Below are 11,999 nucleotides of genomic sequence, written 5' to 3' on the forward strand. Positions count from 1 at the left end.
GGCTCACACATGGTATCAGTCGACTGCCAGCGACATTGTTTATTATTGGAGAGTTCCCACCACAGTCTAACATAGCAGTAGCGACATTCCGTCCTGTTTTTGTTACCGACAGTGATAGCAGCACCCCAACCAGCAAGCAAGCGCGAATTCTGAATACGATATTGGATGACTGCGAATACTAACGTTTATACCGATTTGCAACATAGTTTTTACAACAAGGAGAATATGTAGAGCCATAACAATCAACAATAACTAAAAAATGACACCACATTTCTCTCCCTTTAGTTTCCTAAGCACCCTTGGAGGTATGAAACGGCACATTACAGGGCAGTTTATTTGCGAGTCTCTTGTAATGTACAGGAATTTACTGAATAATGTTGCTTTCGTTTAATAACAAGAAAGTGCTAGTAAACTCTAGAAGACCTGGTCATCTGCAAAATATGCCGTATATCTACCCAAAAAAGTGCAGTTTTATTTGCTACACTTTCAGTGAAATCAGTGATCGTTAAACGTAGAAAACCTATATGGAATGTAATACCTATATTATTTAACGTGGCATATAAGCCACGACACCTGTAACTTAAGGGAAAATCACACAGATGTGATAATAAATTGTCAAAATAAATAAAACTGTTTTCTAATACAGAAGAAACCAATTCAACAATTTTTGGCAGTAACGGCAGAAATTAAAATTAATAAAAATATGTGGGTATTTGAAAGTCGAATGAAGTATAAGAAACGGCGAAACATTTGACTCCATACATTTTTTAAAAGTGTGATGGTAAGTGCCTGTGATAATAACGACAGAAATATATGCTCCTCAAGCATAAAACGTTTTTACATTCTCTTACTTTCAGTGGAGGTTGGTTGGTTTGGGGAAGGAGACCAGACAGCGTGGTCATCGGTCTCATCGGATTAGGGAAGGATTGGGAAGGAAGTCGGCCGTGCCCTTTCAGAGGAACCATCCCGGCATTTGCCTGGAGTGATTTAGGGAAATCACGGAAAACCTAAATCAGGATGGCCGGACGCGGGATTGAACCGTCGTCCTCCCGAATGCGAGTCCAGTGTCTAACCACTGCGCCACCCCGCTCGGTTTTCAGTGGAGTAAGCTGCAAATACACATATTCGAAAGAAAGTCTTCATGAATAAGTTGTAGCTTATCTCATCGTGGTTTGGCTGTTTTTCATATGTATTCAATGCTACTAAATATCTGTTGCAAATAATATAATAAAATGTAATAACTATTTCGTTATTTAAATATAAAATAACTAAAAACAAACATTATGCTTACGATGAATGTGAATATAAATGTCTGCTTTCTCACCACTTAGAACGTTAAGTGTCGCACTAGCTGTGAAATGGTAACAACTTTCGCATGAGACTGAGTCGTGACTGTATCTGTTAGACGGTGGTTCCCACAGATTCCCCCTCCCTCCACCCCCACATGTGGTGCATAGCACTGTGAGGGAAGATGCATGGAGTGAAAAGGAGATGAGGCAACATGGAGGGGTAACGCTCGTTTCACAACAGTTCCCGCACACATAACGATATTTTGACATTACATGCAATATCAATGACCACATTATCAGCTATTGACTTTTGTTAGAGTTCAATATGAGCCCTTCACAACATTTCATGCATGCGTCCCACCGGAGATTAAAAAAAAGGTCATTGTTGGAATGATTTATCATAATTACTGCTATAATAAAAAGCGAAACAATGATTTATCAACGGTTAATGCCCGCTTCGTCTCCTACGCTCCTCGGAGTATGGGACCTCAACATCATCATCATCATCATCGATGCCCTCATACAAGAGTGCTCTTTCAGGAATTAGTTTTTATTATCAATAATTTACAAATTAAGCGTGAAACAGTTGTTTTATAGTTTGCAGCATGCTGTTCCAAGGTAACGGAACATTGAAAATGTATCACAAAAAGTCATCATTAACCTTAAATGTCACATACTGATTAATCAATGATATAAGCCTTCAAGAGAGAGTATGATAACCCAGACAGGAGACCGATATTACATGATTAAGTGCTAGTGTAATTTATAACGTTGTGGTTTCTCGAGTCAAAAGTTGTGGGTTTGCACCCTATCACATTCAAATATACATTTTTTTCATGTTAGCCCGGTTTCCAAGTATGTGGTTAGGAAGGGACCTAAAATGACAGTTTAAATTGCTGAGACTGAAACAATCAACAAAATTTATCTTCTTCCTTGTTGCAAATATTGAGCTGTTTATTTACGAATGTGTGGCGAGTTCTGAGTGTGTGGTTAGGTAGGAACCAAGAGTACAGCTTTAAATTCTGCGACTAAAACGAGCTGCAATAAAATTCATATTCTACCTTTACACAAATATTTGGCTCTTTATTTCATACTATGTGGCGACTACCAAGTGTGTAGTTAAATAGGAACCTAAGAGAACAGTTTAAATTGCTGCGAGTGAATCGAGGAGCAATAACATTCATATTTTTCCTCCTCACAAAGTCGATGTTGCTCGTGACAAATGACGTCACGTGTGTGAGAAGTATCCAACATGGAGGTGTAGACGGCGTCCGGGTGATGTGTGGACACGACAGGCATGTTGCATGTTGACATTATGAAAATACTGTAAATCCATGGAGATTGTGACTGATATAGACTATGAATGCACCTATGAAAGATCACGAAAACGCAAACTTCATGACGACGAAGGAGAGGACTCTGAAGATTTTCTTCCAGTACTCGACAACTTGCTCGCCAAATTAGTGAGGAGGAAGGAAAGTTATAGAACACTGTTGGACTCCTTCACAGTTTTCAGTAGCCTTAAGAACAGATCCAGTTCACCTGACGATATTGCTGAACGTGCAGCCAAACTCCAAGCGTCATATGACACAGATTTAGAGCATTCCATAGTGAATGTGTACATTTCGCAGAACTTTTGAAATCTTCTGAGGTTAGTGATATACCAGTCGAAATGAGTAAATTTTTGCGAAAAGAGAGGTTAGAGTCCGTGTTTCCGAATGTTGACATTGTCCTTAGAATATTTTTATGTATGGCACTTACAAATTGTTCAGCAGAACGCCCGTTTTCGGCTGTTAAAAGACTGAAATGCTACCTACGTTCTACGTTGTCTGAGGAGAGACTGAACGCCTTGTTCATTATTCACATCGAAGCCGACCTCCCAACTGATAACAGTCTGAACTACGAAGATATGATAGTTTCCTGCCGTCAAAGCCAGACGCAAACTTTGCTGACTGATGAGTTTGTTTATTTATTCATATTAGTCTTCAAAATTTAAGGTTATAATATGATTTTAATTATAACTTAGAGCACAAACTACGTATTACCTATTTGTTTTACAATTGACGATGGCAGAACGCGGAACTAAACCTCGTATACGTGCAGACGTGACTGAAGGCGCCCTGCAATGTTAAATAATATCCGAATGACCCAGGCCGCTCGGCGCTGTACAGAAGTCGTACTGATACTGTAGTACATTAAGGCTGATGCGTATTCTTGGCGTCCACTGAAATTTGTAACTGTCACGGAAATAAATATACGTTATCGGAGAGTACGCTCAGATGAAAAAGTATTAATAAATAACGTAGTTCAGTTCTGTCAATAAATACGTAAAAGCTTTGCTAATATCGTTAGAAAGAACTATGGTGAGAGCAGTACCTGCAGTACAAAACTGTTCAGCCCTTACATGGATTAAAGGTACTTTGTACACTTATTATGCAGCATCTAGCTACACAGACCCTAATGCTTTACACGTTAACTATTACAATATGAAACAAATATGATTTTTCCATACTAGTCTGTAAAATTATGTAATAGCAAATCCAATTCTGTGTTTGCTCGTCTATATTTAGTTATTAGTTCGTGCTCCGAAATCTCTATCTCGTTTTCATTTCTTACGCTTTCCTATATTCATACCGAACGTGTTTTTTTTATCTTCTACACATTCAAGTTATTAGATCGTAAAACGACAGTTTAATTTTGCACGCATATCTGTAGAAGTACTTATTAATTTGTAATGTATGACACGTTTTAAGTCATAATATAACTTCTTTATTTTCATTTTGAACGATTTCGTGTAAAAGAACATATTAAAAGTGAATGTATAACAAAAATCCGTTCTCTCTTACACGCTCTGCTGAATTTTTAGGCCATAAAAGAAAAGTTATTTTCCTTGTGTTCGTTTCTGTTGTCTTTCGACAGAAGAATATGTTAACAAAGTGCAGTTCTAAGTTTGTTTTATCCACTGCCGTAGGCCAAGTACAGTTCAGGAACCATATTACATTTTAATTGAGCGCAACTAGACCGCTGACGCGTCCTTCAGAACAACGAATAGCAGATTACGGAAATAGCTCACAGCGCTCCCACCCAAAACGGCAATTGTGAAGTGATCGGGTAATAGTTATTATTTAAAACATGTTATTATGGGGGGGGCACATATAAAACTACTTTATTACTATATCTTCGTCGTTTACCAGCCATGGCTGGACAGACTGCGTCACAAATACAATGTTTATCAACTTACATTTATACAACACCATATACAGAATTTATATTACAAATAAAAGAAAATATTTATGCAGTGCACAAAAACACATAGAACATAGCGGGAATTAAATATAACTAAACAGGAAAGTAAAACTTCATAGCAGCAAATGAAAATACCATAAAGCAAAATGTTTACAAGTCCATGTAGATCACACACACACACAAAGTTTCATTTTGGCAAAATATGTACTTTAAGTAAAACACAAAATTAAATGTGCAGTTAACATAAAAAGAAGATTAAATGTAGGCAAAATTATATATAAAACATAACAATATTTATTATTTTGTCCATTCACTAGAACCGCTGTTGGAAAACTCTTCCAAGGAATATAGTGGATGTTGTTTCAAGTCCTGAGCAATTTTTTTCCGAAATAATTCAGGTGGCAGGGATTTCACTTCTGGAGGCAGTTCATTGTACATTTTTATGGTGACTGTTGGAATGCTGTCTTGTGTACTTGATAGGCGACACCTTGGAACTTCAATGTTCCTCTTACAGCGAGTGTTATGATTATGTATTTCTTGTCTTATGCTAAAATTCCCTTGATTTTCTTTTATATACACGAGGCAAAAAAACACATACTGGCTAAAAACAGTCATTATGCCTAGCCTGGTGAAAATAAGCTTACAGTGGTCCAGTCTTTTGCTAGAGGATATGATCCTGATGGCTTTTTTTTTTGTAATAGCAGCACATCTTTGCTGCCTGAGGAGTGTCCCCACAACAACAGTCCATAGCTAATGTGGCTGTGGAAGAGAGCATGGTAGACTATTGTGAGAAACTGGTCAGTTATTACCCTCTTCAGCTTCCTCAGGAGGTATATCACACGAGAAAGTTTGGTGCATACATATGCTGTGTGATCATTCATGGAGAGTTTGCTGTAAGTCTTGAAGCCCAGTAGTCTAACAGTCTCCATGTTTTCTTGCTCTTCAATGTTGGTTAGACTGCATATCAAATGTTGGGTTTTTTATTCATTGATCTTCATTTTGTTTATTACGAACCATTATTTTATTTCTTCAAACATCAAATTTGATGCACCAAGAGCTTCTGCAGCTGTTTGTCCTTTGGCAAAAAGGGTAGTGCCATCTGCAAACTGCAACATTTGACTATTACAGCTCATATCATTGACATATACGAGGAATAGCAGAGGTCCTAAGACTGATCCTTGGGGCACTCCATGTTCCAGTTTGTGTTCAAGGGAAGTTGCTCCGTGCACTGATACTACCTGCTTTCGGTTTTCCAAACAAGATTGGAGTGTTGATAGAACATCACCTCCTACACCATAGCATCTTAACTTGCCTATTAGTGTTGTGTGTGAGATGCAGTCAAAGGCTTTGCTGAGGTCACAGAGTGTCAGTGCCACACTCTCTCTCTCTCTTCAAAACTCTGTCGAATTGTTTTTAATAAGTCCAGTGTGGCTGTCTCTGTTGATCTCCCTTTGCGGAATCCGTGCTGTGTGTTTTGGAATAAGTTGTTTTCCTCAAAGTAATTCAGTACCTGGTGGTGCATCACAGACTCAGTAACTTTGGTTAGTACTGGTACCACTGAGATTGGTCTGAAGCTGGACACCTCACATGGATCCCCCTTCTTATATATTGGTACTGTGCGCGCCAGTTTAAGGAAGTCTGGGAAGACACCAGAAGATAGACATTTGTTTATTGCTATGGCTAGTGGCTGAGCTAATTGTGCAATAATTTTCTTTAGCAGTGTGCAGGACATGCCATAGATGTCTGCACTTTTTGAATGTTTGTAGGAGTTCACAATTTTTATCATTCTTGAGGGTGTACTTCCTTCCAGTTTTGAATACTGCAACTGTCTGCATTTCTTATGTTTGTAGTCGGATCTAGGTCAGAGTGCGGAATTTCACTCCCTGTCTTTTCCACTATTCTGACAAAATATTCATTGAAGTCATCAGGGCTACACGAATTTAAGCAGGAGGTAGTCTTCTTTCTGTTCTCATTTACAAGATTCCAGGCAGCTTTACAAGGATTTTGGGCCTCTTTAATGTATGTATCATTATATTTCTTTTTTGCTTCCTCTACTGCCTTCCTATAAGCTTTTATGGCTTTTAGGTAGTTGCGGTGATGTAATTCTTTAGCTGGAATGTCTGAAGCTGATTTCATTCGGTCCTTGCACATTGTTACAATACACTTCAATTTATTGAGCTCGGCGGTGTACCATTGTTTCACATTGATAACTTTCTGCCTGCCTTGTGATTTGTCCAGAGGATTCTTCACTGGTCTTACCGGAAACATGTCATCAAATATTGCTTTTAAGGTTTGGAACAGACATAAGAAAGAATCACTGCCTACTAACTCTGCAATTTTCTGCTGCCTAGGGGCGCAAAATTTTTCAATCCGCCACTGCACGCTCCAGACCCTAACCACCCCCACAAGTCACACATGAAAACCTAATCAGGAGTACAGCACATAAAAGAATATGACAACAAACATCAGGTGTCGTTTACAAAGCAAAATCTTGAACTACCTAAGGATGCTTTCAGAAGGCTGAAACCGACAAGAATAACAAGCCAGTATGGGACTTTGCGTTTTTCTGTTGGAGACTGCTCTTCTGTCCCTGCAATTAACTGTGGGAAAGACTAAGGTGCATACATCAAGGATTTACGACTGATTAAGTTTGGTCTGGGCACTGATGAAGAGGAACCTCAGGCTTCAGAAGAAGAAACTGAGGATGCTCAACTGCCACCAGTTGAAAATAACAGTAAAGATGCCTCTCGAATGGAGGACCTTGTTAAATTAGTTTCCATATGCTTCTTTTAAAAACTGAATACCATTCTTCATTATCTGAATGCTGTAATTCATGAGTATAATTAGCTGTCACCTCATTTATGTCATTTCATTGTAAGCTAGTCATTTATATTACTGGTTTTGAGGAATTAAAAAAAATCAGTGAAGAAAAGGTGGTCAGGCACACTGACTAGCAATTTGTCGGCTCGTGTTCGATTTCTGCTACCACCAACATTTTTTTCGTTTTATTTTATTCCTTGCAATGTTAAACTATTGATTATAAAATATCAGTATATTTAAACAGTTCAATTTAGTTACGATTACTACCCTTGTAAGACAAGACACAGTAGATGGTGGTAAAAAAGCGAGTGTACGAGCCGAGAAAATTTAGTACGAAAGTCTTTTCTGTAGATAATCTGCGAAAGAGACCCTTTCCACTACATCTCTGGAGAGCAAAGTGAGGTTTAAAGAGTCAGGTAGATCTCTACCAAATACGAATCTGACAACAGAAGAATGTGGGATGAGACTCACGAATTTGGCTCAATATGTGTGTAGAAGCAGGCAGACACACATTTTAAGTTCCCGGAATACTCCTGCTGAGTGTGCCGCAGGAAAAGGTAAAACACTCTCTAAAGATTTATGCACAGAGTGTATGAGATACTTGAGCAACAATTCATGAAATGGCACAGTAACCTTGTGGTCAAGTGCACCAACTGGCTACTCGTTGGCTCAGGTTCGATTCCCACTGCTACCAAAATCGTTTTTTTTAGTTTTATTTTATTCCTCACAATGTTAAACGATTAATTATAAAATTTAAATATAGTTAAACAGTTTAATTTATATACAGAAAATTAATATATTGAAATTAGTTATGATGCCTACTTTTGTAACTCAAAATGCTATAGGCCACCACGTTGTAGCACTTTGGTAAAATTTTCATGACCCGCCACTGATTCTACCCTCCGAGCGACGCCATCAATCGCCAACAGAATGTATCGACAGTCATCAGATATGGGTAGTGGGCCCACGAGATCAATGGATACGTGCTGAAAACGATCATTTGGGAATTCAGAGCGACCCAGGGGTGGTTGAGTGTTGTATCATACCTTGCTCCTTTGGCACAGAACATATGCACGAGTCCAGAGCTTACAACTCTTCACATTACGCCATATAAAACGGTCCGTCACCAGGCGTATAGTCGGATGTACGCTGGGTCGAAGATGACGCAGAAAAATGGCTGTGGAACAAGCGAGCGTGTGCGTTTTGGGAGACGTCACAAAGAATCGGACGGATCGAACTTGGAGTAGGTCTTGCTCTTGCGCTTCTGCAAACTGATCTACATCTACGTCTGATCAGAGTCAACGGGATGACATGGCGCTGGTGCACGACAGGTAATCTGCTACGACGTTTTCCGCGCTTTTCATATGATGGACCTCAGTAGCGAACAGTGCGATGTAGTCTAAGGGCCACAATACTCGGTGGCAGGTGCCCTTGCAATTGTGTGAGAGAAAAAACAGAGAGGCTCTTGAACACACCCCACATCTTGTGGCAGGACAGTACCAATAACGGAGCTGCTCACATCCTCTGTTATGATTGGCCGAGTGTCGTGGAGGAGCTGCGCCAAAGTAATGGCTTGGACAAGTTAGTCTTTAATGAGTCCACGTGAGTTTACGTTTGCCGGTGGTGTTCTTACCAATGAGAGGGTGGGTGAGTGGCGCCTGAAGAGAAGCTGACTGTGGAAGGTGTCTGCATTAAAAATCTACCATGCCTAGAAACCAACGTAATTCCTCGTTGTCCTGTGGTGGCAACAGTTGTTGAATCTCTCCATGCTCTGTGATGTAGGGTTAAATTCTGTGGGCATTAGCCATGTGATTGAGGAAAATAATATCCTTTTGTTGGAGTTGACATTTTCCTTCGTTAGTCAAACCTCCACTGCCAGAGACTGTGTCGAAATCTTGTTTGAGATACGTGTTATGGGAGTCCTCGCCAACGGCCTTGCCGCAGTGGATACACCGGTTCCCGTGAGATCACCGAAGTTAAGCGCTGTCGGGCGTGGTCGGCACTTGGATGGGTGACCATCCAGGCCGCCATGCGCTGTTGCCATTTTTCAGCCTCGTGATGCCAACTGAGGAGCTACTCGACCGAGTAGTAGCGGCTCCTGTCACAGAAAACCATCATAACGACCGGGAGAGCAGTGTGCTGAACCCATGCCCCTCCTATCCGCATCCTCCTCTGATTATGATAAAGCAGTCGGATGGACCCCATGGGCCACTTGTGGCCTGTAGACGGAGTGGTGGTTACGGGAGTCCTCATACGGCGAGAAACCAAAGATATCGCCAAGGTAAGCAAATAGGATATGGACTTGAAACTTCCTGGCAGATTAAAACTGTGTGCCGGACCGAGACTCGAACTCGGAACCTTTGTCTTTCGCGGGCAAGTGCTCTACCAACTGAGCTACCCAAGCATCACTCACGCCCCGTCCTCACAGCTTTACTTCTGCCAGTACCTCGTCTTCCAAACTTAACAGAAGCTCTCCTGCAAACCTAGCAGAACTAGCACTGCTGAAACAAAGGATATTGCGGAGACATGGCTTAGCCACAGCGTGGGGGATGTTTCCAGAATGAGATTTTCACTCCGCAGTGGAGTAGAGCAGTTGGTAGAGCACTTGCCCGCGGAAGGCAAAGGTCCCGAGTTCGAGTCCTCGGTCCAGCACACAGTTTTAATCTGCCAGGAAGTTTCATATCAGTGCACACTCCGCTGCAGAGTGAAAATCTCATTCTGGAAACATCCCCCAGTCTGTGGCTAAGCCATGTCTCCACAATATCCTTTCTTTCAGGAGTGCTAGTTCTGCTAGGTTCGCAGGAGAGCTTCTGTTAAGTTTGGAAGGTAGGAGACGATGTACTGGCAGAAGTAAAGCTGCGAGGAGTCGTGCTTGGGTAGCTCAGATGGTAGAGCACTTGCCCGCGAAAGGCAAAGGTCCCGAGTTCGAGTCCTTGGTCCAGCACACAGTTTCAATCTGCCAGGAAGTTTCATATCAGCGTACACTCCGCTGCAGACTGAAAATCTCATTCAGGATATGAACTTGAATAGTATACTGTTAATAAAGTGCTCCCATATTTGAACGGCTGGCTTAAGCCTGTACAGCATAAACATAAACTCATGGAAGTCAAATGGCATGATAATAGATGTTTTGTGAATATCGTCCAGGCATATAGTGATTTGCAGGTATGCTTCCTTGCAATCAGTTACACTAAACACAGAGGCATCTACCAGATAATGACTGAAGTTCTAAACGTTAGGGACTGGGTAGCTGTGCAGTATTGTATGAGCATTGAGAACTCTGTAGTCATCACACGGTGCTACAGACCCATCGTTTTTGGGGACTGGTTTGATGGGTGAAGTGAAGAACTGCTGGGGGGTCCCAAAATGCCAGCCTGTAGGAGATCATCTACTGCTGCCTTAGCGACTTTGAGTGGATCTGGCCGTAGTCTATTTGTTCTGTGTCTGTGGCGCAGAGCGGTAGAGGGGCAGGTGTACTGTTGATGTTATGAACCAAGACCCTTTGCATTTTTAGTGCAGCACTGCACAGATCAGGTCTGCAGGGAAGAGCCTGAAGACACAACAGCAGGAGGGGAATCTAAAAACATGGCACTGACCTTCGTGTTGACGGATGGTGACCATGCTGCACGTGTATCCACAGATGGTGAAAGAGTTGCAGATTCAGGTTGGTGTGATTAGACAGAGGGTACACTAGGATCGAGCATAGGCAGTCGACGAAGCTTGTCAAGACGACGCCATGCCACAATGAGTTGCTCATCAACTTCGTTAATTCTGTGCTCGGTGGCATCATTTTCATGTTGCAGATGGATGTTACGTTCATCGCACATGTGTTGAAACAGAGCTGCTATAGTTTTTGAATGCGATCGATGGCATGAAGGCAGTCCTGAAAGTACTGCTGGTTGATGGGCGTTCTGATAAGTGGCGGAAGCTCATGCTTAAAGTGGGCAGCTCCGTTGTGCTGAGCCACCGTGGCTGACGAACACCACTCCGGCTGCTAGCAGTGTATTTCAAAATGCCACCATACAGATCAGGAACCAACAAAAGTTTCAAAGGAAGTCTGTGCAGAGTACTGGAAGACACAGTGGATCAACGCAAGTGTGCATCTATTCTCAGGGACTGTGTTCAGGCTTTTGACAGGTCACATTAATGTGACTGTACAGTGTATATGCCAGATGTATTAAAAATGTTGCCTATGACCATCTGAACATTTGTTAGAGTATTGGGTAAAAATGTGAAGTGAATGGTAAAGAACTCTTCAAGATTTTTGCTAATAACTTTTCCCTGTTATATAGTACATAGTTATTTCAGACAGAACTTTTATTAGAGTATCATGTACAAATTTGAAGTGAATCAGTCTCAAACTTTTCAAGATTTTTGGTAACAACATTAAACAATGACTAGTCTTTGTTCAGTAGTAGAGATTATTGAATTCCCACTACTTTATTTTTCAGAAATATTAGAAACTGTTATAAAAAACACGTATGGATTATCTAAACAAATACCAGCTTCTGTGCACAGAATAGTTTGGTTTCAGTTCTAGAAAGGGAACAGAGGCTGTGTAGCAAAATTTACAAAGGTAATTTTAGAAGCCTTGGATGAAGGAGATCATGTACCAAGGATTTTGCTATTGTAAATAAATAGTTT

General features: G+C 40.9%; 1 pseudogene; it reads left to right on the forward strand.

The window, feature by feature from the left end:
- Positions 1–9,280: 9,280 nt before the first annotated feature.
- LOC126163432 (5S ribosomal RNA) lies at positions 9,281–9,398 on the forward strand (annotated as a pseudogene).
- Positions 9,399–11,999: the final 2,601 nt, after the last annotated feature.

Source organism: Schistocerca cancellata, chromosome 2 (assembly GCF_023864275.1).
Source record: "Schistocerca cancellata isolate TAMUIC-IGC-003103 chromosome 2, iqSchCanc2.1, whole genome shotgun sequence".
NCBI lineage: Eukaryota > Metazoa > Arthropoda > Insecta > Orthoptera > Acrididae > Schistocerca > Schistocerca cancellata.